Source organism: Amblyraja radiata, chromosome 8 (genome assembly GCF_010909765.2).
Source record: "Amblyraja radiata isolate CabotCenter1 chromosome 8, sAmbRad1.1.pri, whole genome shotgun sequence".
Classification (NCBI taxonomy): Eukaryota; Metazoa; Chordata; class Chondrichthyes; order Rajiformes; family Rajidae; genus Amblyraja; species Amblyraja radiata.
This window is the reverse complement of record NC_045963.1, coordinates 29612458-29639995: the sequence shown is the minus strand read 5'-3', so window position 1 is coordinate 29639995 and position 27538 is coordinate 29612458. Positions and strand designations below refer to the sequence as shown.

The 27538-nt window shown below is 43.4% G+C and overlaps 1 protein-coding gene and 1 long non-coding RNA gene across 2 annotated transcripts in view; both read right to left on the bottom strand.

The window, feature by feature from the left end:
* The window catches only part of alk (ALK receptor tyrosine kinase), a 288715-nt gene that overhangs the window by 162878 nt on the left and 98299 nt on the right, over positions 1 to 27538 (bottom strand). The gene's annotated exons all lie outside the window — the stretch shown is intronic.
* Positions 109 to 26977, bottom strand: LOC116976006. The gene is made up of 3 exons (XR_004412836.1): positions 26840 to 26977; positions 20966 to 20968; positions 109 to 148 (listed from the first exon to the last, which is right to left on the bottom strand). It is a non-coding gene; the product is annotated as an uncharacterized LOC116976006 (long non-coding RNA).

The following is a 27538-nucleotide window of genomic DNA, read 5'->3' as shown; positions in this document are numbered from 1 at the left end:
CGTTTAGGGCCGAGATCCTTCTTCATTGAAGCTTGTATGTGTAGGAAGGAACTGCAGATGCTGGTGAAGGGTCTCGACCCAAAACGTCACCTATTCCTTTTCTCCACAGATGCTGTCTGACCCGCTGAGTTACTCCAGCTTTTTGTGTCTATCTTCATTGAGGCAGAGGCGGCACAGTGGCACCACCACGGTAGATATACCGCCTGCCAGCTCCAAGGACCCGAGTTCGAACCTGACTATGGATACTGTCTGCACAGCGTGAGTTTCCTCCGACTTCAATGACGTTCAGGTTTGTAGGTTAATTGGCCTCTGTAAATTGTCCCGAATGTGTAGGATGGAGCTAGTGTATGGGTGATTGCTGGTTGGCATAGACTCGGTAGGCCGAAGGGCCTGTATCCACGCTGTATCTCTAAACTAAACTAAACTGGTAGTATGTCAGGGAGTGCTTAGGTGACTCCTGATATTCTGGCTGATGTTTATTCCTTAACCAAGATCACTAAAACAATTGATGTGATGATATTCACCTGATTAGAATACTGCGCTTTAAAACTGCCATGCAGAAATGTTTCATTACTCAGGATGATCTTAATGACATGAGCCAGTGGGTTATGATCTGGCAAGACTGAACATTCACATACACCAGCCCAAGCCCTCCATTTCCAATGGAGAAATGGAGAAAGATGAAGACAATCTGTTCTCCACCTCTAGAGTCTGACCCCTAATGACCAGAGTAATAATGTTCAACACACTGTGCACCCCACACCACCTCTCTCTCGCTCATATCCTTAATGCCTCCCTATGTACATTCTGCATCTTCATTTCCCACCACATGTATCTGAACATAGTGACCAAATCTTGATCTGAGCCCTTCCAAGAACAAGGACGGCACAGTGGCGCAGCGGTAGAGTCGTTGTCTTACAGCGCCAGAGTCCCGGGTTCGATCCTGACCTCAGGTGCTGTCTGTACGGAGTTTGTACATTCTCCCTGTGAACATGTAGGTTTTTTCTGGGTGTGCCGGTATCTTCCGATGCTCCAAAGTCACGCAGGTTTGTAGGTTAATTGGCTTTGGTAAAATTGTAAATTGACCCCGAGTGTGTAGGATAAGGATAGCGCAAGTGTAAGGAGGGGTGAACACTGGTCGGCACAGACTTGGTGGGGCAAGGGGCCTGTTTAGGCACTGTAACTCCAATAAACAAAATTGCCCCAACCACAAGGTGAATCCCAACCATGTTGTGCCCTGTACATTTATCAGATCAGCGGCTGGAATCTATACTGTCCACACTGTTCACCAACCTCTGCCCATTCAACATCCCAGAAGGGTGGTGAATCTGTGGAATTCATTGCCACAAACGGCCATGGAGGCCAATTCATTGGGTACTTTTAAGGCGGAGATAGACAGATATTTGATTAGTTAAGGGCCTGTTCCACCAGCATGCGATAGCATGTGTCTAGCACGACCAAACATGGTGGCTTGAGGCGTACGGCCTCGCGGGGCCGGTCCCACTTCGATTGGCGGAGGCGTATGAAGTTGTATCGGCTGGTCCCGACATCGCGCGGGGCTCCAAAAGTCTTGCACTGTCCGAAAATCCCGCGCGACAATGGCCTGTCGGCCCGCAGCCGCATTGAGGCCGTACGCAGCGCCTCAATGGGCGTACGCAACGTCTCGACGTCGTACGCAGCGTCTTGACGGCGTATGCCTAGCACGTGGTGTTGCGCGATGACGTCACCGCCCGACGCCGTGCGACGTCCAAATTCAGTCGGCCTGCCTCCTGCCCAGCTGATTGGTGAATATGATGTCGGGACCAGCCCCGCACAACTCCATACGCCTCCGCGGTTGAAGTGGGACCGGCCCCGCGAGGCCGTACGCCTCAAGCCACCACGTTTGGTCGCGCTAGACGCATGGAAACGCATGCTGGTGGGACAGGCACTTAAGGGTGTCATGGGTTATGGGGAAAAGGCAGGAGAATGGGGTTGCGAGGGAAAGATAGATCAGCTATGATTGAGTGGTGGATTTGATTTGATGGGCCGAATAGCCTACCTCTGCTCCTATGTCTTATGAACAACAATCCCACTCCCAAAATCCTGCCTTTCTCTCAGCTTATGCTTAGTTTAGTTTAATTTAGTTTATTGTCACATGTACCAAGGTACAGTGAAAAGATTTTTTGTTGCATGCTATCCAGACAGCAGAAAGTCTATATTACAATCAAGCCGTCCACAGGGTACAGATATAGGATAAATGGAAATAACGTTTAGTGCAAGTAAAGTCCAATGAAGTCCGACTAAAATAGTGCGAGGGTCTCCAATGAGGTAGATAGTAGCTCAGGACCACTCTCTAGTTGGTGATAGGATGGTTCAGTTGCCTGATAACAGCTGGGAGGAAACTGTCCCTGAATCTGGAAGCATACATGTTTACACTCAGGCAAAAGGTACAGAAGTGTGAAAACGCATACCTCCAGATTCAGGGACAATTTCTTACCAGCTGTAGTCAATTCTGTACCAGCCAACTGATGTCCTGCTCCAGTTCTGTGGCCCTGCACCGCAATGTATCTCCTCCAACAGGCAGTCACTTTATCTAAAAAGACCTTTAAGGACGCATGGCAGTCATTATCTGAACTTCTTACTCCTTGGTCTTCTTGTAAATACCACAATTTATACTTTAAATTGACTTCAGACGCCATAATGGATTGGAGTAATCCTGGGGTCAATGTTGGAAGTGGATTCTCACTGCACTTTGTACGTTGTTCAAGTTCCTTACTCTTCAGTGGAATTACTTGTGAGTTTCTATCTATTCATCGTGATTATCATGGCGACAGTGAGCTATGATCATTCTGGTAAGGAATGTAACATTCTTGGTTATGGATTACGCATTCTCTGTTCTCATTACATCAGGATATTAGGCAGCAATATGACATCTTCTGTACAATTCATCATATTGTACAGGAGAAATTAAATTGTTTTTTTAGCACATCTTGGTCATTGCAATAACTGCAATGCGTCAAATGATGATTAAATGCACCGTTCAGTGGAACCCATTTGAGATCATCTCTGATAAGATTAAATCTCAATTTAAAAAAACAATTTTTAAATGTCCTAATCCATTATTTTCAATGGAGTTTGGTTCTTGGGAAGATCAAAATCAGGTTAATATTATCTTTTATTTAATGAAATGAAATTGAACCTATTAGGAATTTACCATCTTGAGTCGATTAATGATGGATTTTATATATGTTTGTGTAGTCTGTTCAATGGGCCTGTCAAAACATTTATTTTGTATTCTTGCTTGATCTATCACAAGCGACTTTATAAAGCACAAACTATATTTTTGTCTCCTATATTATAAAGAGCAAAATAAATCACAATGTTCGTATTCTGTCTGTTTCCCTATGCCTTTGAAAAATAACACACAAGTTCATGTAATTGATTTAACTCCACCAAAGTGGGAGAGAACTCCACTGGAGGCCAGCTCATTCTCCACAAGGGGGGAACAGAAAGCAGAGACTAAGCTCTTGAATCTTATGGTGGTTGGCAAAGGAACAGAAGTAGCAGATGCTCACAGATAGACATCTCCTTGGGCCTGAATCAGGGAGGAAGTTCAAAGGGAAGGAAGGGTTCCACTCCAGCAAAATGACTGGGCATTATGTTTTCAAGAAAAATTCAGGGAGCAGTTTCAACCAGAATACACGTTCTACCTACAAAATAATGAAAAGCCTTGATGCATGGAAAGGATGTTTCCAGTAATGGGAGAGTCCAGAACCAGAGGGCGCAACCTCAGAATAAAAGGATGTACCTTTAGAATGGAGACGAGGAGGAATTTCTTTACCCAGAGGGTGGTGGATCTATGGAATTCATTGTCACAGACTGCTGTGACGGTCAAGACATAGGATCATTTTAAAGCAGAGATTGATAAGTTCTTGATTAGTAAGGGCGTCAAAGATTACGGGGAGAAGGCGGGAGAATGGGGTTGAGAGGGAAAGATAGACGGAGGAGCAGACACAATTCTGCTCCTATGTTTTATGGTCTTATTTGACGTTACAAACGTGTTTGACACGGTCATTTAAGAAGGACTAAGAAATATCCTTCTACGATTAAGCTACCCTCAGAAATTCATCTCCATTTTATATCTGCAACATGATGACATGCAAGCCATTATTCAAGATAATGGTTGACACCAGACCCAATGCCAGTGCAGAATGAATGGGGTCAGTTAAGCAAATCTGCTGGCCGGAGAAGTGAACTAATGTCAGTTTCCTCTTGCCGACCAACATTCCCAACACGCACTCAGAAGAAACCCACATGTTCACAGGGAGAACATACAAACTCCACATGGGCAGCAGCTCTGGTCAGTATCGAACCTGGGTCTCTTGCTCCGTGATGCAGCAGCTTTACCGGTTGAGATTTTGGTACCAGGAATGAGTCGGTTAACCTATGATGAGCGTTTGTCGGCACTGGGCCTGTACGTGTTGTACATAGAAGAACGAGGGGGGACCTCATTGAAAACATACAGAATAGTGAAAAGCTTGGATAGAGTGGATGTGGAGAGGATGTCTCCACTAGTGGGAGAGTCTAGGACTAGAGGTCATAGCCACAGAATTAAAGGATGTTCTTATAGGAAGGAGATGACAAGGTTTCTTTCGTCAGAGGGTGGTGAATCTGTGGAATTGCCACAGAAGGCTGTAGTGGCCAAGTCAGTAGATATTTTTAAGGCAGAGATAGAAAGATTTTTGATTAGTACAGGTGTCAGCGGTTATGGGGAGAATGGGGTTAGGAGGGAGAGATAGATCAGCCATGATTGAATGGCGGAGTAGACTTGATGGGCTGAATAGCCTAATTCTACTACTATTCCTAATGACCTTATGAGAAACTGTGCCACCAGTCCGGCATCTCATGGGCGCAATAATAATCTGTGTGTGTGTGTGTGTGTGTGTGTGTGTGTGTGTGTGTGTGTGTGTGTGTGTGTGTGTGTGTGAGTGCATGTGTGTGTGAGTGTGTGATGCATTTGTGACAAGATTATGAATCTGTGCTTCCGTATACGATGCCACAAAAACTTTACATTCCTCTGCAGAGAGAATCATAAACCTTACTCTGCACAATTGTTGTATTGGAAATTGGTACTTTAAGTAGCAGTGCATGTCGGGGAAGGTTTCCCCATCAGTGACCGGTGAGTTATGGAGATTAGTTTAATTTAGTTTGGTTTAGAGACTTGGTTGGCCACCCATACACTAGTTCTTCTATGCTCTAGGGACAATTTACAGAAGCTAATTAACCTACAAACCTGCGTGTCTTAGGAATGTGGGTGGAAACCGGAGCACCTGGCGAAAACCCACACGGGCACAGGGAGAAAGCACAAACTCCTTGCAGACGGCACCCGTAGTCAGGATCGGACCTAGTCACTGGCTCAGTAAAGCAGTAAATCTACCACAGCATGTATCACATGGAAAGCACTGACAGGACTAGCCAAAGTCAGCATGGATTTATGAAGGGAAAATCATGCTTGACTAATCTTCCGGGATTTTTTGACGATGTAACTAGGAAAATGGACAAGGGAGAGCCAGTGGATGTAGTGTACCTGGACTTTCAGAAAGGCTTTGATAAAGTCCCACAGGAGATTAGTGGGCAAAATTAGAGCATATGGTATTGGGGGTAGGGTACTGACATGGGTAGAAAATTGGTTGGTAGACAGGAAACAAAGAGTAGGGATTAACGGGTCCCTTTCAGAATGGCAGGCAGTGACTAGTGGGGTGCCGCAAGGCTTGGTGCTGGGACAGCAGCTATTTACAATATTCATTAATGATTTAGATGAAGGGATTAAAAGTAACATTAGCAAATTTGCACATGACACAAAGCTGGGTGGCAGTGTGAATTGTATGAAGGATGCTATGATGATGCAGGGTCACTTGAACAGGTTGGGTGAGTGGGCAGATGCATGGCAGATGCAGTTTAATGTGGATAAATGTGAGGTTATCCACTTTGGTGGCAAAAACATGAAGGCAAATTATTATCTGAATGGTGTCAAGGCTCTGACCTTCCTTCCATCGAGGGGATTTATCGCAGTCGCTGCCTCAAAAAGGCTGGCAGTATCATCAAAGACCCACACCATCCTGGCCACACACTCATCTCCCTGCTACCTTCAGGTAGAAGGTACAGGAGCCTGAAGACTGCAACAACCAGGTTCAGGAATAGCTACTTCCCCTCAGCCATCAGGCTATTAAACCTGGCTCGGACAAAACTCTGATTATTAGCAACCACTTTCTGTTATTTGCACTACCAGTTTATTTATTCATGTATGTATATATTTATATCATGGTATATGGACACATTTATCTGTTTTGTAGTAAATGCCTACTATTTTCTGTGTGCTTAAGCAAAGCAAGAATTTCATTGTCCTATACAGGGACACATGACAATAAACTCACTTGAACTTGAACTTGAACTTGAAGGTGGGAAAAGGGAAAGTGCAACGAGGTCTGGGGGTCCTTGTTCACCAGTCACTGAAAGTAAGCATGCAGGTACAGCAAGCAGTGAAGAAATCTAATGGCATGTTGGCTTTCATTGCGAGAGGATTTGACTTTAGAAACAAGGAGGTCCTACTGTAGTTATATAGGGCCCTGATGAGACCGCATCTGGAGCATTGTGTGCAATTTTGGTCTCCTAATTTGAGGAAGGACATTATTGCTATCGAAGGAGTGCAGCGTAGTTCACCAGGTTAATTCCCGGGAGGGCGGGTCTAACATATGATGAAAGAATGTGTTGACTGGGCTTGTATTCACTGGAATTTAGAAGGATGAGAGGAAATCTTATTCAAACATATAAAATTCTTAAGGGATTGGACAGGCTGGATGCAGGAAAAATGTTCCTGATGTTGGGAGAGTCCAGAGCTAGGGGTCATAGTTTAAGAATAATGGGTAGGCCATTGAGATGAGGAATTTTTTATTCAGCCAGGGAGTTGTGAATCGTGGAATTCTCTGCCACAGAAGACAATGGAGGCCAATTCACTGGATGTTTTCAAGAGAGAGTTTGATTTAGATCTTCGGACTAAAGGAATCAAGGGATATGGGGAAAAAGCAGGAATGGGGTACTGATTTTGGATAATCAGAAATTATCATATTGAATGGCCTACTCCTGCACCTATTTTACTATGTTTCTATGATGTAGTTTGATGTGGACATCTGGGGCTGGGATTGTGATTGGAGTCCATCACCAAAAGAAGGGTTCCGACTCAAAACCTCAGCCATCCTTTTTCTCCAGAGATGCTGCAAGACCCGCTGAGTTACTCCAGTATTTTGTGTCTGTCTTCGATATAATTCAGCATCTGCAGTTACTTTCCACCCAACAAAAGTGGGGACTTTCCTTGCAACTGGGTAATTCAGAGGCAAACCGTGACAAATTCAAGCGTTGTTTCATTGACAGACTCCCTGCCAGCAGCTTTGATAGGGATGGATCTTTTAATAAAAGATGGAGAAGGCCATCACCCTCTGGTTAAGACGTGCTCTTGTGCTCAAAGTGCATATTAATGTGACAACATTGCAACCCCACGACGAATCAAACTAATTGAAGTCACTACTGTGTGCACAGAGGAGTAGCTACAATTTATCAAACCACGGTACGTTTGCTTAGCACTGCCGATCACTTTCAACAATTGGCTTTTGTCACATCCTGGTCTCATATGTGGAATAATAATGATACTGACACAATATTTATAGGTTACAATCATTGGTCTCCGAGTTTATTATCTCACTCAGCCATGGCCTCCTGCCTAGGCTTACACAGCGCACATGCGATCTGACCTCCAAGTCATCTGATACAGAGGTCATGATATCTGCATATCATCATCATGACTCATTGTCATGACATCCCACCCTTTACCAGAATTAAACTTTAAATTAATCTGTGTACTTTCTAATATACTTTCCAATTAAATTCTTATAAAACATATTTGTGTTTTCATTTGTGTTCCAATAACTCACAAAACAGATGCATTACAACTACAAAACAAATGCAACTTTTTACACTCTTGGAACCTTAACAAAATTCCTTGCTCATAATAACCAGTATTATAATAACCAGTATCATAATAAACAGTATTATAATCTATAACACAAAATCGTCGCATCTCACGGTTTAGTCTACCAGCTGGCACAGAAGATCAGAGTCTGTTGAATCTGCCAAAGTGTTGTCACCCAGAAACATTCTCTGCTCACCACCTGCGTTGCAGCGTGCTGCCTCTGGTAACAACCTCAGGGATGTCATCTGGCCCCTCTGAATCAGTAGCTCTTGGTGAATTTTGGGCTACCTTGTTTTATGTGTCCCTGGACATGTACTTTTTGACGCTCGATACATTTCTCTTGTAGATAACACTTTCTGGATACTTGACTGTCACCATGCTGCCGCTCCTCGATACAACATTGTATGGCTGGCGATGGTAAGCAGTGTCTATCTTACCGCCATCACCTCGCCTCACAAGCACATCAACCCCAGGCATTATTTCTGAGTGCCTGGCTCCTCATTTCAAGTCAGCATACCATTTTGCTGCACCTTTCATTTCAGCATCACGGTCTCTCAGCTCCTGGTCTTCCATGATCTCTCGCACTTCAGGTATTTTAGTGCAAATTTTCCTTCCAAACAAAGCTTCTGCTGGGCTTTTCCCTGTCGTTGAGTGAATGATCGCCCGATATACAGCTACGTATGCTAGCAGTTGCCTCCTTCCAGTTTTTCCCTTCGGCATGGGCGATTCATATCCTCATCTCTATGGGCTGGTTTTGTCTCTCTATTTCTCCGTTAGCTTGTGGCCATTTAGGAGTCACCTTGTGATGATGGATGCCTGTGATTCTCATGTACTCAGCAAACGTCTCGGGAACAAACTGTGGCCCGTTGTCAGAATACAATGTAATAGGCAACCCGTGTCTGGCGAAGATCTCTGCTAATGCCTGCACTGACTTTTCTGCTGTAGTTGACTTCATCACTGCATACTCGTAGTACCTGCTATAGTAGTCTACCCTCTACCATAATTGATTCACCTATTGGAAGTGGTCCAAGAAAGTCAACAGCTACGTCAACCCATGGTCCTGTTGGCAACTTTGTACTTCTAATTGGTTCTGGTGGTGATTTGGTATCCGTGACAGGTCTTGACAAATTTTCCGGCATCTTTCTCACAACCTGGCCACTACACTTTCTGTTTAGTACCGACGATGCCTAAATGTCCTTCATGAGCTAATGACACGATCCTTGGTCGTAGTGCCTGTGGGATCACCGATCTGCTACCTCTCAGCACACATTGACCAATTACACAAAATTCATCTTTTATGGGAACATATGCTTTTGTAAGGGCATTGATCCCATTGCCCACTGTGAATACGCTCTCTGATATCTTTGAGTTCAGGATCATGTTCTGATTCCCTTTCAACTTCCTTTGTTGTCACGGCTCCTGGCATTGACTGAATTGCGACGAATCGCACAAGGTTCTCTGCTTCCATATCTAACATGAATGTTGCTCTCAGCTGTTCATCCTTCAACAGTCTCCACAGCGGGTTCGCGATGTTTGCTTTCCCAGCAATGTGGATTACTTTGTACTTGTACTGTTGGAGTCTCAGCACCCAACATTCTATTCTGGCACATGGCTTAGACCTTGTCGAATAGATCGATTCCAGCGGCTTGTGATCTGTAACAAGTTGGAATTCAATGTTGTACAAGTAAGCATGGAACCTTTCACAGGCCCACACTAGTCCCAGTGCTTCTTTCTCTGTTTGAGAATACTTTCTCTCCACGCTGGTTAGCGATCTACTGGCAAATGCTATGATTCTGGGTCCATCTGCATGTGTCTGTACCAGCACTGCTCCTAACCCGACCGGACTAGCATCTGCTATGATTTTAGTTGGTGCAGCTGAATCATAATATCCAAGGGTTTCTGCACTCATTAGACAATGTTTCAGTGCTTTGAACGCCTCTCTCTCTTCACTACCAAACTGGAATGGTACATCTTTTCTGGTCAACTTTCTCAGTGGATCTGCCAGTGTAGTAAAATTTGGAATAGATTTTGCACAATAATTGACCAGTCCTAGAAAACGCCTCATCTCGGTTGCATTCTGAGGTCCATGTGCATCTACAACAGCTTTCACTTTAGCCTTGGCCGGGTTCAGCCCTTCACTTGTGAGTCTGTGTCCCATGAAATCCATCTCAGAGACGCCAAACTTGCACTTGAATTCATTCACAGTGAGTCCTGCTTCTTGAAGTTTAGTCAACACTAGCTCCTGTCATGCTCTTCATGAATTGATGCATGGACGATTATGTCATCTGATATGTTTGCTACTCCTGGTACGCCTTGAATCACTGTGGATTTCATACTGATAGATCTCGGGAGCAGCATTGATTCCAAACATCAGTCTTTTGTACCGGTATAATCCACAGTGAGTGACGAATGTTGTCACCTCTCTTGTCTCTGGATATAATTCCAACTGATGATATCCCCACTTGAGATCAATTTTGGAGAACACTTTACTGGTTGATAACTCTTGTAGCACCTCATCGACCGTAGGAATTGGGTATCTTTCTCTGATTATTGCCTCACTGGCTCTCCTCATGTCAATGCACAGTCTAATATCGTCATTGGGTTTCGGCACAATCACAACTGGACTCACCCATGGTGTTGAATGTTGAATCAACTCCTTGATTTTAGCTTCTACTTTTCCACAAAGTCCAAATGGCGTTCTCCGCACCATTCGAGCTGTTGGCTTGACAGTTTCATCAATGGCTAACTTCACTTGCCGGCCTTTCAATTTTTCAACCCCCTTGGAATACTGAGTGACATTCCTGCCTCATGTCATCATATGACTGCACTGAATTGGCATGCACTCCGATGTGAAGCACTCCCAGCTCTTGAGCTGTATTTCTTACCAGCAGAGGTTCTCCCTTCTCCTCTATCACCACGAATTCTGCTTCAGTTTCTCTATCTCCGACTTCTACTTTAGCATTGAAACATCCAATGGTCTGCAATGGTTTAGTTGCGGTGTATGGATATAACTTCCTACTACACCTCCTTGACGTGCACTTAATTTTCTGCTGTTTCAAATATTCCCAAAGTGATCTGTCAATTACGTCGCTGTCACTACCAGAATTTTTAATCACTGGCACTGTAACACTTCCGATGGTCACCGCAACTTTCTTGTGATGGCTATCATTCAATGCAAACTAATAATTCCTTTTAACAGCATGCTCACCAGCTTCATCACTGTCTTCATCACTTCCGAAATCACCTTCTACGTGACGGACATGACCCTTCTTTTTCTGCCAAGGTCTGTCTTTCTTTTCACTGGACCCTGCCTTGGAAGATTCATTCTTGTTGTAATTACTTGTCTTGTCCCTGGCCTGACTTTTACATTTCTTTGCAAAATGATCTTTATCTCCACATTTCCTACATGTTCTACCTTTTACTGGAAAACATGCATCTATCCCTATGTGACCCTTGTTGCCACACCTGTAACACTCGATCTCACGTTCAGGCTTGCTTCTTGGTCTACCGTAGGACATCTGGGTAACTTGCCCAGTCTTGGAATCTTTCAGTTTCATGCTGTGAAATTGTCCCTCAACAGCTTCCATTGCTGCTGCATCAACAAAGCATCTTTAAGGTTTAACTCACCCCCTTTTTCTAGCAGCCTTCTCCTGAGCTTGTCTGACCTGCAATGCTGGACAACCTGATCCAATATCTGGTTTTCCACATGAGCAACCACATATTTGCATCCTACAGACACCTGTCTGATTCTCGTCACAAATTGAGCAGTCTCGCCATCTTCCTGCAGTGTTTTACGGAATAAATGGCGTTGAAATGTAGCATTCGGCACCACCACACAATGACTGTTCAAAGCATCACCGGCTTTCTTATAGTCTTCCTTCATTCCGGTATCAGGGAGTGTTTAAAAAAATTCTCGGACTGCTAGCCCCGCGGTGAAAAGAAGCAATGCTCTCCGCTGCGCCTTCTGCCCCGGCGTACTCTCCTCAAGAAAGAGCCCTCGACTGTCGGCGTAAGCTTCAAATTCCTCCAGCCAAGCATTCCACCTCACGCTGACAGTACTCGCATCACCTGTCGGATCGAAGTGAGGAACTCCGTGAAGTGCTAAGAAATCAGCCCCAGAGACCACCATTAAAAAAAAAAGTTTTTCCAGCTCGAAGCCACGGATTCAGAATCCAAAATATCTAAAACATCTGAAATATCCGAATTATTCGCTTCGCCAATGTAACATCCTGGCCTCAGATGTGGAATAATAATGATACTGACACAATATTTATAGATTACATTCCTTGGTCTCCGAGTTTATTATCTCATTCAGCCATGGCCTCCTGCCTAGGCTTACACAGTGCACATACGATCTGACCTCCAAGTCATCTGATACAAAGGTCATGATATTTGCATATCATCATCATGACTCATCATTATAACAGCTTTCAGTGCATGAAAAAATGATGATGTACAGCAGAATATCAAGCCCCTCGCACTTGTATGAAATATTAAATCAAGGTTTGTCTTTGCTCAAATTGATGTAATGTCACGTGAAGAGGAACACGAGAGTTCTCTTGAGCCAAACCTATTCCTCATTCAATGTTCCGGAAAAACACAATGTCAGATCATTTATTTAATTGCTGTGCACAAATTATATCCCATGTTCCTTCACTAGGAATGCGGCCACTTCAGAAACAAGTATTTTGGGATGCCCTGGGGTTGTAAAATATGTTATATAAATGTAAATGTGTTCTTTTATTTGTTAGTTGTTGATCATAAACTAAACCGATAGATAAAGCCATCTGGTCCATTCTGAAAACATCCTACCACCCTTGCATTAAAATGGCCAATTGTTTTCTAAATGGTTTTATGACCATTATGTTTATTGTTGCAAGATCATCTTGATGTGATTTTTAAATTGCGAGCAAAAAAGCCCATGGAGAAATGTAAATGGAATTCAGCAGAACTGTTAGTACTTTAGCAGTAGGCACTTGGTCAATATTTACGTCATGGCCTATGACAATGAAGTTTGGTAAAACCTTGAAAACAAACTACGTACAAAGTTGTGATTTTAGCAATGGTTAGATGAAGATTTATGATTATTGGAATCACATCAATTTGAGTTACTGCACCCAAGGAACTAAAATATTTCAATTTTTTCAAGACCACACTCTACATGATGGAAATTAACATCTGGTTGCTGCTTCCACTCTGTCTTTCAGTTTTATGTACTAACTAGTCAATCTTATCAAAATTAAGGATAGCATTTACATTTAATTGCATAGAAAATGCTTTTATTATTTCATTGCAAATCTCGCTGATTTATTAAAATAGTGCTCCATTTTGTACTGTAGAAAATAGTTGATACGATTGGTGAACAAAATTGGGTTAACAGCTCATAAATCTAATTTAAACTGAGATTATGGTGATAAATGCACCCTCCTCATTAATCCTGCACATAATGTAGTTTAAAGACTAGGCATGTTCTCACCATAATTCTGAGTTGTTCATATCATGATCCTGATTGGAGAGAAGAGGCAATGTATCATGCCTGCTCTGCAGTAATTAACAGTCGCTGGCTGTTGTAGACTCATTGAGTTTACAGCATGGAAACATGCTCTTTGGCCCAACAGGTCGATGTTGAATAAGGGGTCCATCTAAGCTTCTCCCATTTGTCAGCATTTGGCCCCTATCACTTGTGACGACACCTCCTCCCTCACTTGCAACTCTGATCCCCGTTAATGACAGGCAGGCTAGGAGAAGTGTGACGGTGGTGTAGTGGTAGAGTTGCTGACTTACAGCGCCAAAGGCCCGGCTTCGATCTTGACCATGGGTGCTACCTACACGGAGTTTGTACATTCTCCCTATGATCACATGGGCTTTCTTCGGGTGCTCCAGTTTCCACTCACATTCCAAACATGTACAGGATTGTAGGTTAATTGACATTGGTAAAATTGCAAAATGTCCCTAGTGTGTAGGATAGTGCCAGTGTGCGGGGTGATCGCTGCTTGATTCAGACTCGGTGGGCCGAGGGACCTGTTTCGCGCTGTATCTCTAAAGTCTAGTCCCGCTGAGAATGAAGAGTGACCTGGTAGGGGGTCACTGAGAACGAAGGGGGAACTTAAAGAAAGGTGACTTTGAGGGTATGAGACGTGAATTGGCCAAGATAGACTGGCAATTGATTCTTAATGGGTTGACGGTGGATATGCAATGGAAGGCATTTAAAGACTGCATGGATGAACTACAACAATTGTTCATCCCAGTTTGGCAAAAAAATAAATCAGGGAAGGTAGTGCATCCGTGGATAACAAGGGAAATCAGGGATAGTATCAAAACAAAAGATGAAGCGTACAAATTAGCCAGAAAAAGCAGCCTACCGGAGGACTGGGAGAAATTCAGAGACCAGCAGAGGAGGACAAAGGGCTTAATTAGGAAAGGGAAAATAGATTATGGAAGAAAACTGGCAGGGAACATAAAAACTGACTGCAAAAGTTTTTATAGATATGTGAAGAGAAAAAGATTAGTTAAAACAAATGTAGGTCCCTTGCAGTCAGAAACAGGTGAATTGATCATGGGGAACAAGGACATGGCAGACCAATTGAATAACTACTTTGGTTCTGTCTTCACTAAGGAAGACATAAATAATGTGCCGGAAATAGCAGGGGACCGGGGGTCAAATGAGATGGAGGAACTGAGTGAAATCCAGGTTAGCCGGGAAGTGGTGTTAGGTAAATTGAATGGATTAAAGGCCGATAAATCCCCAGGGCCAGATAGGCTGCATCCCAGAGTACTTAAGGAAGTAGCCCCAGAAATAGTGGATGCATTAGTAATAATTTTTCAAAACTTTTTAGATTCTGGAGTAGTTCCTGAGGATTGGAGGGTAGCTGATGTAACCCCACTTTTTAAAAAGGGAGGGAGAGAGAAAACAGGGAATTACAGACCAGTTAGTCTAACGTCGGTAGTGGGGAAGCTGCTAGAATCAGTTATTAAAGATGGGATAGCAGCACATTTGGAAAGTGGTGAAATCATTGGACAAAGTCAACATGGATTTATGAAAGGTAAATCATGTCTGACGAATCTTATAGAATTTTTCGAGGATGTAACTAGTAGAGTGGATAAGGGAGAACCAGTGGATGTGTTATATCTGGACTTTCAGAAGGCTTTCGACAAGGTCCCACATAAGAGATTAGTATACAAACTTAAAGCACACGGTATTGATGTGGATAGAGAACTGGCTGGCAGACAGGAAGCAAAGAGTAGGAGTAAACGGGTCCTTTTCACAATGGCAGGCAGTGACTAGTGGGGTACCGCAAGGCTCAGTGTTGGGACCCCAGCTATTTACGATATATATTAATGATTTGGACGAGGGAATTGAATGCAACATCTCCAAGTTTGCGGATGACACGAAGCTGGTGGGCAGTGTTAGCTGTGAGGAGGATGCTAGGAGGCTGCAAGGTGACTTGGATAGGCTGGGTGAGTGGGCAAATGCATGGCAGAAGCAGCATAATGTGGATAAATGTGAGGTTATCCACTTTGGTGGCAAAAACAGGAAAGTAGACTATTATCTGAATGGTGGCTGATTAGGAAAAGGGGAGATGCAACGAGACCTGGGTGTCATGGTACACCAGTCATTAAAAGTAGGCATGCAGGTGCAGTAGGCAGTGAAGAAGGCGAATGGTATGTTAGCATTCATAGCAAAAGGATTTGAGTATAGGAGCAGGGAGGTTCTACTGCAGTTGTACAGGGTCTTGGTGAGACCACACCTGGAGTATTGCGTACAGTTTTGGTCTCCTAATCTGAGGAAAGACATTCTTGCCATAGAGGGAGTACAGAGAAGATTCACCAGACTGATTCCTGGGATATCAGGACTTTCATATGAAGAAAGACTGGATAGGCTTGGTTTGTACTCGCTAGAATTTAGAAGATTGAGGGGGGATCTTATAGAAACTTACAAAATTCTTAAGGGGTTGGACAGACTAGATGCAGGAAGATTGTTCCCGATGTTGGGGAAATCCAGAACAAGGGGTCACAGTTTAAGGACCGAGATGAGGAAAACATTTTTCACACAGAGAGTGGTGAATCTGTGGAATTCTCTGCCACAGAAGGTAGTTGAGGCCACTTCATTGGCTATATTTAAGAGGGAGTTAGATGTGGCCCTTGTGGCTAAAGGGATCAGGGGGTATGGAGAGAAGGCAGGTACAGGATTCTGAGTTGGATGATCAGCCATGATCATATTGAGTGGCGGTGCAGGCTCGAAGGGCCAAATGGCCTACTCCTGCACCTATTTTCTATGTTTCTATATTTCTATGAACCTGATGGGGAGGCGCAGAGAATGAAAGGTTTCTGGTGAGGGGCTGCCCATATTGAAGAGGGCACCACCCATGTGGGGCGGCTGGTGGAAGATAAGGAGGGAATATGGTTTAGTTAACATTTGAAGACTGGTAAACATTTGAAACTTTGTCATCACCAGAAACGTGACGACACTTGCATATTGCCTAGATGGGTTCTGCTGTACGATTTTACCGGGTTCTATGCAAACCAAAGCTTTTCACTGTATCTGGGTACATGTGACAAAAAAGTTTCATTGAATCATTGACCAGCAGCGTGGACAACGCTGTGGACTAAGCTGAGGGCACAGCGTGAGGAGCAACAAGAATAATTGGACATGTGTTGGTCTTGTTGCTGAGAACTCAACTCAGTCCAGAGAGCTGTCCATGGTGCTGCTATTTTCCAGCAGCTGGGAGCTGTCCACTCTGCTGCACTTCAGCCCCTCCTGGCCTGTCTGTTGTTAACGGGGATCAGATCAGCACATGAAGGAGGAGGCTTAGTTTTAGTTTACTGTAGGGATACAGCATGGAAACAGGCCCTTCGGCCGACCAGCAATCACCCATACGCCAGTTCTATTCTACACAGTAGGGGCAATTTACAGAAGCCAATTAACCTACAAAATTGCACGTCTTTGGGATGTGGGAGGAAGCCGGAGCACCAAGAGGAAACCCATGTAGTCACATAGAAACATAGAAACTAGGTGCAGCAGTAGGCCATTCGGCCCTTCGAGCCTGCACCGCCATTCAATATGATCATGGCTGATCATCCAACTCAGTATCCTGTACCTGCCTTCTCTCCATACCCCCTGATCCCTTTAGCCACAAGGGCCACATCTAACTCCCTCTTAAATATAGCCAATGAACTGGCCTCAGCTACCTTCTGCGGCAGAGAATTCCAGAGATTCACCACTCTCTGTGTGAAAAATGTTTTTCTCATCTCGGTCCTAAAAGATTTCCCCCTTATCCTTAAACTGGGACCCCTTGTCACAGGGAGAATGTACAAACTCTATACCTATAGAACCAGTAGTCAGGATCGATCCTGGGTCTCTGGCGTTCTGAGGCTGCATCTCTACTACTGCGCCACTGTGCCTTAGGCATCGTGACACCCTCTGAACCTTACCTCTCCTTGTCATTACGCACCAACATCTTAATGACTCAACATGCAAATAGGTCAGATGATCTGCTCTTCAAGTGAAGCTCTCTCTGCCTCTTCAAATATAGGAATGATAATCCATCCATCCATCCATCCATCCATCCATCCATCCATCCATCCATCCATCCATCCATCCATCCATCCATCCATCCATCCATCCATCTATCCTCTCTCTCAATGCCTCTGAGAAAACATTATAGATTCATAATAGATTGCGGATGAACATCATTGTTTTTCTTCTGATTATTTGGCAAGTTTTAGAAGATAATTGAAAGTTTGAGGATGACAAAGTGGGATGGGATGCTGTTTGATGACTTTTGCCGAACTTTGGCATACATGTTGATCAAAATAAAAATTAAACCTATGACATTCAAAGGAGAGGGGCAAATATTTTCTCAAAATTGATTCGGTGGCTACGAATTTTGATGTTTGAAGAGTGTTTTTCTGATGAGAGGGAATCGGTATTGGTCATGTGTGTTTTGTGTTATAAATGATTTAGATTTGAATGGAAGAGATATTTGGATGTAAGAAATGTGTAGTTTGTGCAAGAATTGGCCACCTGATTGAGTGTGAGAAGGAAAGCTGTAGGCCAAAGGAACATAGAGGTATAGTTTGGTCAACCAGGCATGGAGGGACAATTATTACTCAATCAAGAGAAGCATGATGTAATACAAGTTAGAAATTTCTGGATTATATCAGCAGGATTGTCAGCATCTGGGGTGTGAATGAATAGGTGGCGTGTCCTCTTTTTTATTTGGTGGCCTTGCACCCTGCTTGAAGTGGTAGGAAACTGCACTTGAATTTGGTGGCCTTGCACCCTGCTTGAAGTGGTAGGAAACTGCACTTGAATTTGGTGGCCTTACGCCCTGCTTGAAATGCAATTTCAAGGAATAGCCGTGAGTCAACTGCCAGCCCACCAGCCGTGAGTGAGCTGCCAGCATATCAGGCTTGAGTGACTGAGCTGCCACCCCAAGAATCCATTTGATCCACAATGTCCATACTAGCCGTCTGGAAACCAATCCCTTCAGCCCACAACACCCATACTAGCGCTCCAGAAAGCCCCCCCACTGGCCACCAATATTGCTGCGACCCGACTCCGGTGGATGGTGACACCGGGAGCTCGCGGGTCCCCGGTGGGAGACTGCTTCACGGAGCACCAGCAACGGTAACTTCTCCCGCCCGAATTGCGGGGTTGAAAGTGGCCTGGAGTGTGGCCTTACATTGCCCTGCGTGGCTTAAACAGCTGCGGGATTTGCTAGCGCCCGCCGGGGGCTCCAACATCAAGACTTGGAGCAGGGCCTTACATCGCCCGGCATGGCTTTTTTTTTTTTTTTTTTTTTTTTTTGTTTATTTTATTAGAAGTTAATACAATACAAAACAATACAGTGGCACCTAATTTTAGGTGCCAACTATGTCATACCGTAATCCCTTCTATGTACAACCTCTAGTTTTATGTTATGAGTAGGCAAGACAAGAAAAAGAAAACAATAGAAAGGGGAAAGAGTGGAAAAATAGATGGTAGAGAGTAGAAAAATGTGAAGTGTGGATATAAAAAATAAAAATAAAAAAATAAAATAAAAAAGAAAAGGTGGAAAGTAGAAATAGAAGAAAAGGCCCCTTAAAAGAGAATTTTTCAAATCTATATTCGGAGATGTAGATCTATCCACGTCATGAACTGAAATCAGCAATCCTTATGGTACCGCTGCATCACATGATTCCAAAAAGTCGATGAAAGGAGACCAACTCCTTAAGAATTGGTCATATTTATCTATTAGTCGGAGTCTCATTTCTTCAAGGCGTGCTATGTCCATCATATTCCTAATCCACATTTTAACAGTTGGTATGGTTGTATTTTTCCAAAATTTAAGTATCAATTTCTTTCCAATTATTAACCCATAATTAAAAAAAACATTTTGGTCTTTATTTAAATTGGTATCTTCTCCTATTATTCCAAATATAATCCATTCCATTTTGGGTTCTATTCTTGACTTGAAGAGCTTTGTAAATATATCAAATATATCACTCCAAAATTTATTCAACTTTGTACATCCTACAAATGAATGTGTTAAATTAGCGTTTTGAAACAAACATTTATCGCATCTGGGAGAGACGTTTGGATAAAATTTATTCAACCTCGTTTTTGAATAATATAGTCTATGTAATAATTTGAATTGAATTAAATTATGTCTTGTATTAATAGAACAGTTATGTGTATTCATCAAATACTTTTCCCATCTATCCTTCGAGATCTTTATCATTAGCTCATGTTCCCAATCTTCCCTTAGTGCTTCTGTTGAGGGTGATTCTCTATCTAATATATTATTATAAAAGTATGAAATTAATTTTTGTGAATCAGCCTTAATATTCATTGCTTCTTCTAAAGGGTCTAAAAATATAGTTTGAAATCTATGTATATATTTCTTCATAAAGTCACATACCTGTATATATTTAAAATATTGATTATCCTTCAATTTAAATTTTAATTTTAATTGTTGAAATGATAACAGTTTACCCAATTCATACATATCCCCTACTTTCCTAATCCCCAGTCTATCCCATTGTTGATACGTGTTGTCGATGAGAGAAGGTTTGAATGCGGGGTTGTTCAATAGTGGGGTTAGTACTGATAAATTATTTAATTTCAAGGATACTTTTATTTGTTTCCAAATTCTTATTATATTGTGAATAATTGGGTTCTTCTTATATATTATACTATTCAATTTTATCGGTGAGAGCAGGATCGTTCCTATATCGTGCGGATAGCACTCCTCTTTCTCCATTCTTATCCACTCCAACTGCTGAGTGGAACTATCCAGCCAGTACATTATGTTCTTAATATGCACTGCCCAGTAGTAATACATAAAGTTAGGTAATGATAAACCCCCAACTTCTTTAGATTTGCACAAATGCTTTCGTTGAATTCTATGTGTTCTGTAATCCCATATAAAATTAGTGACAGTGGAATCTAGTTTTTTGAAAAAATATTTTGGAATATATATATTGGGATCGCTTGAAACAAATATATTAATTGTGGTAAGAAAGTCATTTTTATAGCGTTAATTCTACCTATCAATGAGAGCGGATGTGTTTTCCAAAATTTAATCATATCATTCAGTTTATTTAATAGTGGTATAAAATTGGCACTAAATAATGATTTGTGTCTTCTTGTAATTTGAATACCCAGATACTTGAATTTTTCTGTTGCAATTTTGAAGGGGAATTTTAGTAAGTGTCTCGAATCCTGTGGTTTTAAAGACATAATTTCGCTTTTATCCCAATTTATTCTATATCCTGAAAAAGAGCCGAATTCCTCAATTAGTGTTAATAAGGTGGGTATACTCGTTTGTGTATTAGTAATATATAAAAGAATATCATCAGCATATAGTGAAATTTTATTCTTTGAATCCTTAGTGTTATATCCGTGAATATTCGGGTTATTACTAATCCTTTCGGCCAACGGTTCTATCATAAGGGCAAATAGCAATGGTGATAAGGCACACCCTTGCCTATTACCCCTTGATAAGTAAAATTTTGGAGATAGCGTATTGTTAGTTAATATTCTTGCCGTAGGTCTATCGTAAAGTAGTTTAACCCATCTAATAAAATTCTCTCCCATATTGAATTTTTGGAGTACCTTGTATAAATACTGCCATTCTACTTGATCAAATTCCTTCTCTGCATCCAGCGTGATGGCACGGCTTTAAATGACCGCGGACTTGCTAGCGCCCGCCGGGGGCTTTGATTTTGACTTCGGGAGAAGAATGGAGAGCAGAGGAGAGACTTTACCGTCCATCACAGTGAGGAGGAGATTCACTGTGATGGATGTTTGTGTAATTTGTGTTGGTGTGTGTCTTGGTTCTTTTCTTGTATGACTGCAGAAACCAAATTTTGTTTGAACCTCATGTTAGGTGGGGCAGCAGGGGGATAGATGGAGAGAAGAGGGTTAAGGAGGGGAGAGGGGTTATGGAGGAATGGAGGAATGGAGGAAGGGAGGGACTCAGTGACTGAGGGTCTCCGCTCGTGCGGATTTTAAAATAACTGAAAGTCGCCCTGCTCGTGCGCAGTGGGCCCGGTATCCGCGCTTGCTGGATTTGAAATGACCGCGGTGCTGAGGCTGGGGCGAGGTCTTGGGGCGGCGTCGCTTCTGCTCCCAGCACGTGGGGAGGGAGAGGAGCGAGACCCGGGGCAAGGACTGGGCCGCAGCCTTGGCCTCTCATCCCCCTCCCCTGGCTCCAGGCCACTCGGCCCGTCCCGCCCGACAGCCCCTGCCTCAAGCACAACTTCATCATCGACGTCGTGGAGAAAACGGGGCTGGCGGTGGTTTACATCGAGATCCTGGGGAGGTGAGGAGAGAGAGTGGGGAGATTGAGAGAAAGGAGGGGAAAGTGGGGAAGGTGAGGAGGGAGAGTGAGGGAGGGGGGGAGATAGAGGGAGAGGATGGGGGAGTGGGGGAGGTAGGGAGTAGGGGATGGAGGGAGAGGAGGGCAGTGGGAGAGGTGATGAGGGGGAGTAGGGGGTGGGATGGGGGGGTGAAGAGTGGGAGAGGACGGGAATAGAGAGAGAGGAGGGGATAGGGAGGGGCCATGAATGAATGGCGGATTAGACTTGATGGGTCGAATGGTCTAATTCTGCTTCTATAACTTATGAACATGACTTTTGAGTGCACATTCTCAAACAGATTTCTCTGCTGCCCACCTTTCAAGGCGTACATACAGTATAAATACTCACATTTACTGAGTTAGATCACACATTGTAAAATTTCGCAAAGTGCTGGAATAACTCAGCAGTTCAGGTGGCACTTCTGGAGGACATGGATAGGTGACAATTCGGGTCGGAACCCATCTAAAAATGAAAAAGTGTCCTGACCCAAAATGTCACCTACCCATGCAGATGCTGGTTTACATAAAAAAGACACAAATTGCTGGAGAAACTCAGTGGGGTCAGGCAGCATCTCTGGAGAAAAGGAATGGGTGATGTTTCGGCTCAGAACACTTCTTCAGACAACAGGAACAGGCTCTATGGTCTCCCATGTCTCTGTTGACCACACTTCTAATATTAACTACGCAGTTCCTTCCTGCACTTAACTAAGACCTTATTCTTCCTACCAAAATATACTTTTACACTTGCTTACATGGTAACTAATTTACCATTTACATGCCTGTTATGTAGATTGTTGTAATAGCTTCTCTATTTTGTGACATTACTCCTATTAATAGAACAACCAGCCAATGTTGTATCATTTGTAGTGACAAATTACCCTGAAGCAGTTTCTGCATAACAACACTTACCATGGGTAGTGTTACTGCAGTACAGTGCCAGAGATCAAGATTCAATCCTGACTATCAGATTCAGATTCAGATTCAGATTCAATTTTAATTGTCATTGTCAGTGTACAGTACAGAGACAACGAAATGCATTTAGCATCTCCCTGGAAGAGCGACATAGCAAATGATTTAAATAAATAATAATAAGTGATAATAAGTGTCCGGGGGGTGGGGGGGTGATTGGCAGTCACCGAGGTACGTTGTTGAGTAGAGTGACAGCCGCCGGGAAGAAGCTGTTCCTGGACCTGCTGGTTCGGCAACGGAGAGACCTGTAGCGCCTCCCGGATGGTAGGAGGGTAAACAGTCCATGGTTGGGGTGAGAGCAGTCCTTGGCGATGCTGAGCGCCCTCCGCAGATAACGCTTGCTTTGGACAGACTCAATGGAGGGGAGCGAGGAACCGGTGATGCGTTGGGCAATTTTCACCACCCTCTGCAATGCCTTCCGGTCGGAGACAGAGCAGTTGCCATACCATACTGTGATGCAGTTGGTAAGGATGCTCTCGATGGTGCAGCGGTAGAAGTTCACCAGGATCTGAGGAGACAGATGGACCTTCTTCAGTCTCCTCAGGAAGAAGAGACGCTGGTGAGCCTTCTTGATCAGAGTTGAGGTATTGTGGGTCCAAGAGAGGTCATCGGAGATGTTGACTCCCAGGAACCTGAAGCTAGAAACACGTTCCACCTCCGTCCCGTTAATGTGGATGGGGGTGTGCGTGCCGCCCCTGGACTTCCTGAAGTCTACAATGAGCTCCTTGGTCTTCTTGGAGTTAAGGGCCAGGTTGTTGTCAGCGCACCATGCTGCTAAGTGCTGGACCTCCTCCCTGTAGGCCGACTCATCGTTGTTGCTGATGAGGCCAATCACTGGCTCACTGACTAAATATCCTGGCTGTATGGACGTTTACGTTCTCCCCGTGGCTACGTGGATTTCCCCTGGGTGCTCCTGTTTCCTCCCACACTCCAAAGGCATCAGGTTTGTAGTTTAATTTGGCTTTGGTTAAAAAAAAATCAAAAATTGGCCTTAGTCTGTAGGATAGTGCTAGCACACGGGGATCGCTGTTCAGCATGTACTTGGTGGGCCATAGGGCCTGTTCCCGCGCTGTATCTCTAACCCAGACTAAACTAAACTAAACTAAACTTACCACTATTATTATCTGTTCTGAATACCTCCCTTTAACCTAAATTCCATGCTTTCTGCCTTGGAGCCAGTTTGTTGATCTTTGTGCTATTTGTCCTCCGGCATTACATCTTCTGAGTCCACTATATGGTAGATTATCAAACATGTGATGAAGACTCAGACATTTTATTTACCAATTACCATTATCTATTATTTCATTGACTTCTTCAAACAATTCAATAAGGTTGGTCAAACACTCGCATTCATTTATAAAATCTGTGTTGACCAGCTTTTATTATCTTTCGATGACCTGGATGCTTTTCTATTGCACCTTTCTATAAAGATTCCTTTATCTTTCCTTCCTGATGTGGTTTCAAGAAAGATGGGCGTGCCTCCAGGAATGAAAATTTCCAAAGAATTGCGACATGAAGGTTAGTAATAAAAAGGTTCAGAGGAGTTTAGGGGGGCAGCACAGCTGCTGCCGCACCCTATCAGAGACACAGGTTCAATTCTGACCTCGGAAGTCATCTGGGTGGTGTTTGCATGTTCTCCCTGTGATCATGTGGGCTTTCTCCGAGTGCTCCAGTTTCCTTCCATATACCCAAAACGTATGTCTGTTGATTAATTGAGCTCTGTAAATAACCCTTAGTATGTAGGAAATGGATTAGAATGTGGAATAACATCGAACTACTGTATGTGAACGGGTGATCGATGGTCGCGTGGACTCCATGCTCTCAATGATTCAATGAGATGAATGATAACAGTGATTTTTACTGAGAGGGGACAGCACTCAAGGATAGAGGTCCCTTTATAATGCCTTATAAGAGCACAAAGAAAAAGTAGAGAGAGATGGGAGTTCAGTGCTAGGTAAGAAAACTTTTACCATCAAGAGTACAAAATAACATAATTTAATGCAACTACAGTGCATAAAAACTCATCAACAGTACACCAGCTCGAATCAACCTAATTAATTAGATTTTGTGACTTTAAAAGGGACAGGCCAATTAAGCATTGAATTAGTAGCATCAGAGTAATCCATTGCAAGGGGTAATGCAATTCTGTGATAAAGGAGATATTAATTCGCTTAACATGAGAAATCTAATGAGAAGTGCCAATGTAATGATAATCCTATCTGAAGGCGTGAGTTAACCATTGACCATTTTCATTACATTCAAAGGTTTTGAGCTTCCTATTTTCTTTCCCTACTGTGGACATATTTTCCAGCATAAAGGAAATACATCTCTATATCACGACTCAGTGTAAATGGTTATTTAGAATCTCTGAAAAGTACCTTAAAGCCAGGTCCTCCAAAGCATTCCATTCAACAGGTGATTGCCCTTGAAAGATGGTAATATCACAACCAAATCAGTTTTAGTTCAGTTCAGTTTAGAGATACAGTGTGGAAATAAGCCGAGTCCACGCCGACCAACGATCACCCGTACACTAGTTCCATCATACACACTACGGACATTTACAGAGGCCAATTAATCTGCAAACCTGCACATCTTTGGAATGTGGGAAGAAACCATAGCAATAGACAATAGACAATAGGTGCAGGAGTAGGCCATTCGGCTCTTCGTGCCAGCACCGCCATTCAATGTGATCATGGCTGATCATCCCCAATCAGTACCCCGTTCCTGCCTACTCCCCTATCCCCTGACTCCGCTATCTTTAAGAGCCCTATCTATCTCTCTCTTGAAAGTATCCAGGGAACCGGCCTCTGAGGCAGAGAATTTCACAGACTCACAACTCACGGGGAAAAAGTGAGACCAAACTCCATACGGACGGCACCTGTACTCAGAATCGTACCCGGATCTCTGCCACTTTGCGGCAGCAACTCTACCGCTGCGCCACCGTGCCATCCTCTCAATTTCTGGACACTATTAGATTAATGTGTATTTGGTCAAGTTTAAGTTCAAGTTCAAATTTATTTGTCACATGCACCATGAGGTGCAGTGAAATATAATTTACCATGCAGTGTTACAATTAAAAAAGGACACAATACACAACATAATTCAACACAGACATCCACAACAGAATTCTTCACTGTGGTGGAAGGCAATACAGTTCAGACAGTTCTCCTCCTCCTTGTCAAACAGGAACAAGGTATATCAACAATTGTAAAAATATTGCATTGGCTCCGCTGCTACATGCAACATCAAAGCTGAAATTTATACTGAACTTGCACTCATACATACTGCATGAAGACAAATATGTGGCTTGAAATGGCTCAAATTTCAGGCAGCAGAATGAAATTACAATCTGTTAAAGCCTTGGCTTTTTTTCCTGCATCAAATGAGTGGCACGGTGACGCAGCGGTAGAATTGCTGCCTCACTGCGCCAGAGACCCCGGTTTGATTCTGAGTACGGGTGCTGTCTGTACGGAGTTTGTACCTTTTCCCCATGAGTGCTCTGGTTTATTCCCACATTCCAAAGATGTGCAGGTTTGCAGATTAACTGGCCTCTGTAAATTGTACCTCGTGTGACAGGTGCAGTCTGAACTGAGTTTGTGCGTTCTCCCATTGACCTCGTGGGTTTTCTCCAGGTGCTCCAGTTTCCTCCTGCATTCCAAAGACGTGCAGATTTGTAGGTTAATTACAAATTGTCGATATTGTGTGAGATAGGGCTAGTGTACGGGGTGATCGCTGGTCTGTGTGGACTCGGTGTTTCCGCTCTGTATCGCTAAAGTCTAAAGTCTGAATCGTAAGAATTGAATAAATTGCCATTCACAAAAGTCTGACTCTCAAACACCAGTGCTTGGGATGGAACTGCAGAAGCTGGTTTACATCGAAGATAGACACACAAAGCTGGATCTTGTTAGTGTGTATATGTGTGTATATATGTGGTTGTCTTTACATCTTCGCGAAAAACTACTCGGTAACGACAACATTTTTACATATTCCGGTTGACGTTTTTTCCCGTCAAGGCCGGGATCACCTTATGTGAACATTTAATGCTTTATTTCTCGACTTATTACTGATTAAAGTCTAAAAACATGAAAAGACTGGGAAATTAAAACCACCAGCTTCAAATAATGATGTCACAATGGTTCAGTTAGCAGAGACCAGCCTGAATGAAGATTTCATTCAATTCAATTCAATTCAATTCAATTCAACTTTAATGTCATTGCACAAATACTGAGTATGGGTACAACGAAATGCAGTTTTGCGTCAGTCCGTAGTAGTGCAATATAGAATTTTTTTTTAAAAGAGGATACAGAACAATAGAAAATGCAAAATAATTAAACAATGGGGACGGAGGGACCGGAGGAATCTATCGGCGGGACTCCGAGTTCAGCAATGCGATGGTATGATTGTAGAAGCTGTTCCTCATCCTACTGGTACGAGACCTGAGGCTCCTGTACCGCCTCCCTGATGGGAGGAGGGCAAACAGTCCATGATTGGGGTGGGAGGGGTCTTTAATGATCTTCCCAGCTCGTTTCAGACACCGTTTTCGGTGGAGGGCATCCATGGCAGGGAGCGGGGCGCCGATGATGTGCTGCGCGGTTTTCACCACCCGTTGTAGTGCCTTCCTGTCCGCAACAGTGCAGCTGCTGTACCATACCGTGAAGCAGGCGGTCAGGATGCTCTCGATGGTACACCTGTAGAAGTTGGTCAGGATCTGGGGGGACAGGTG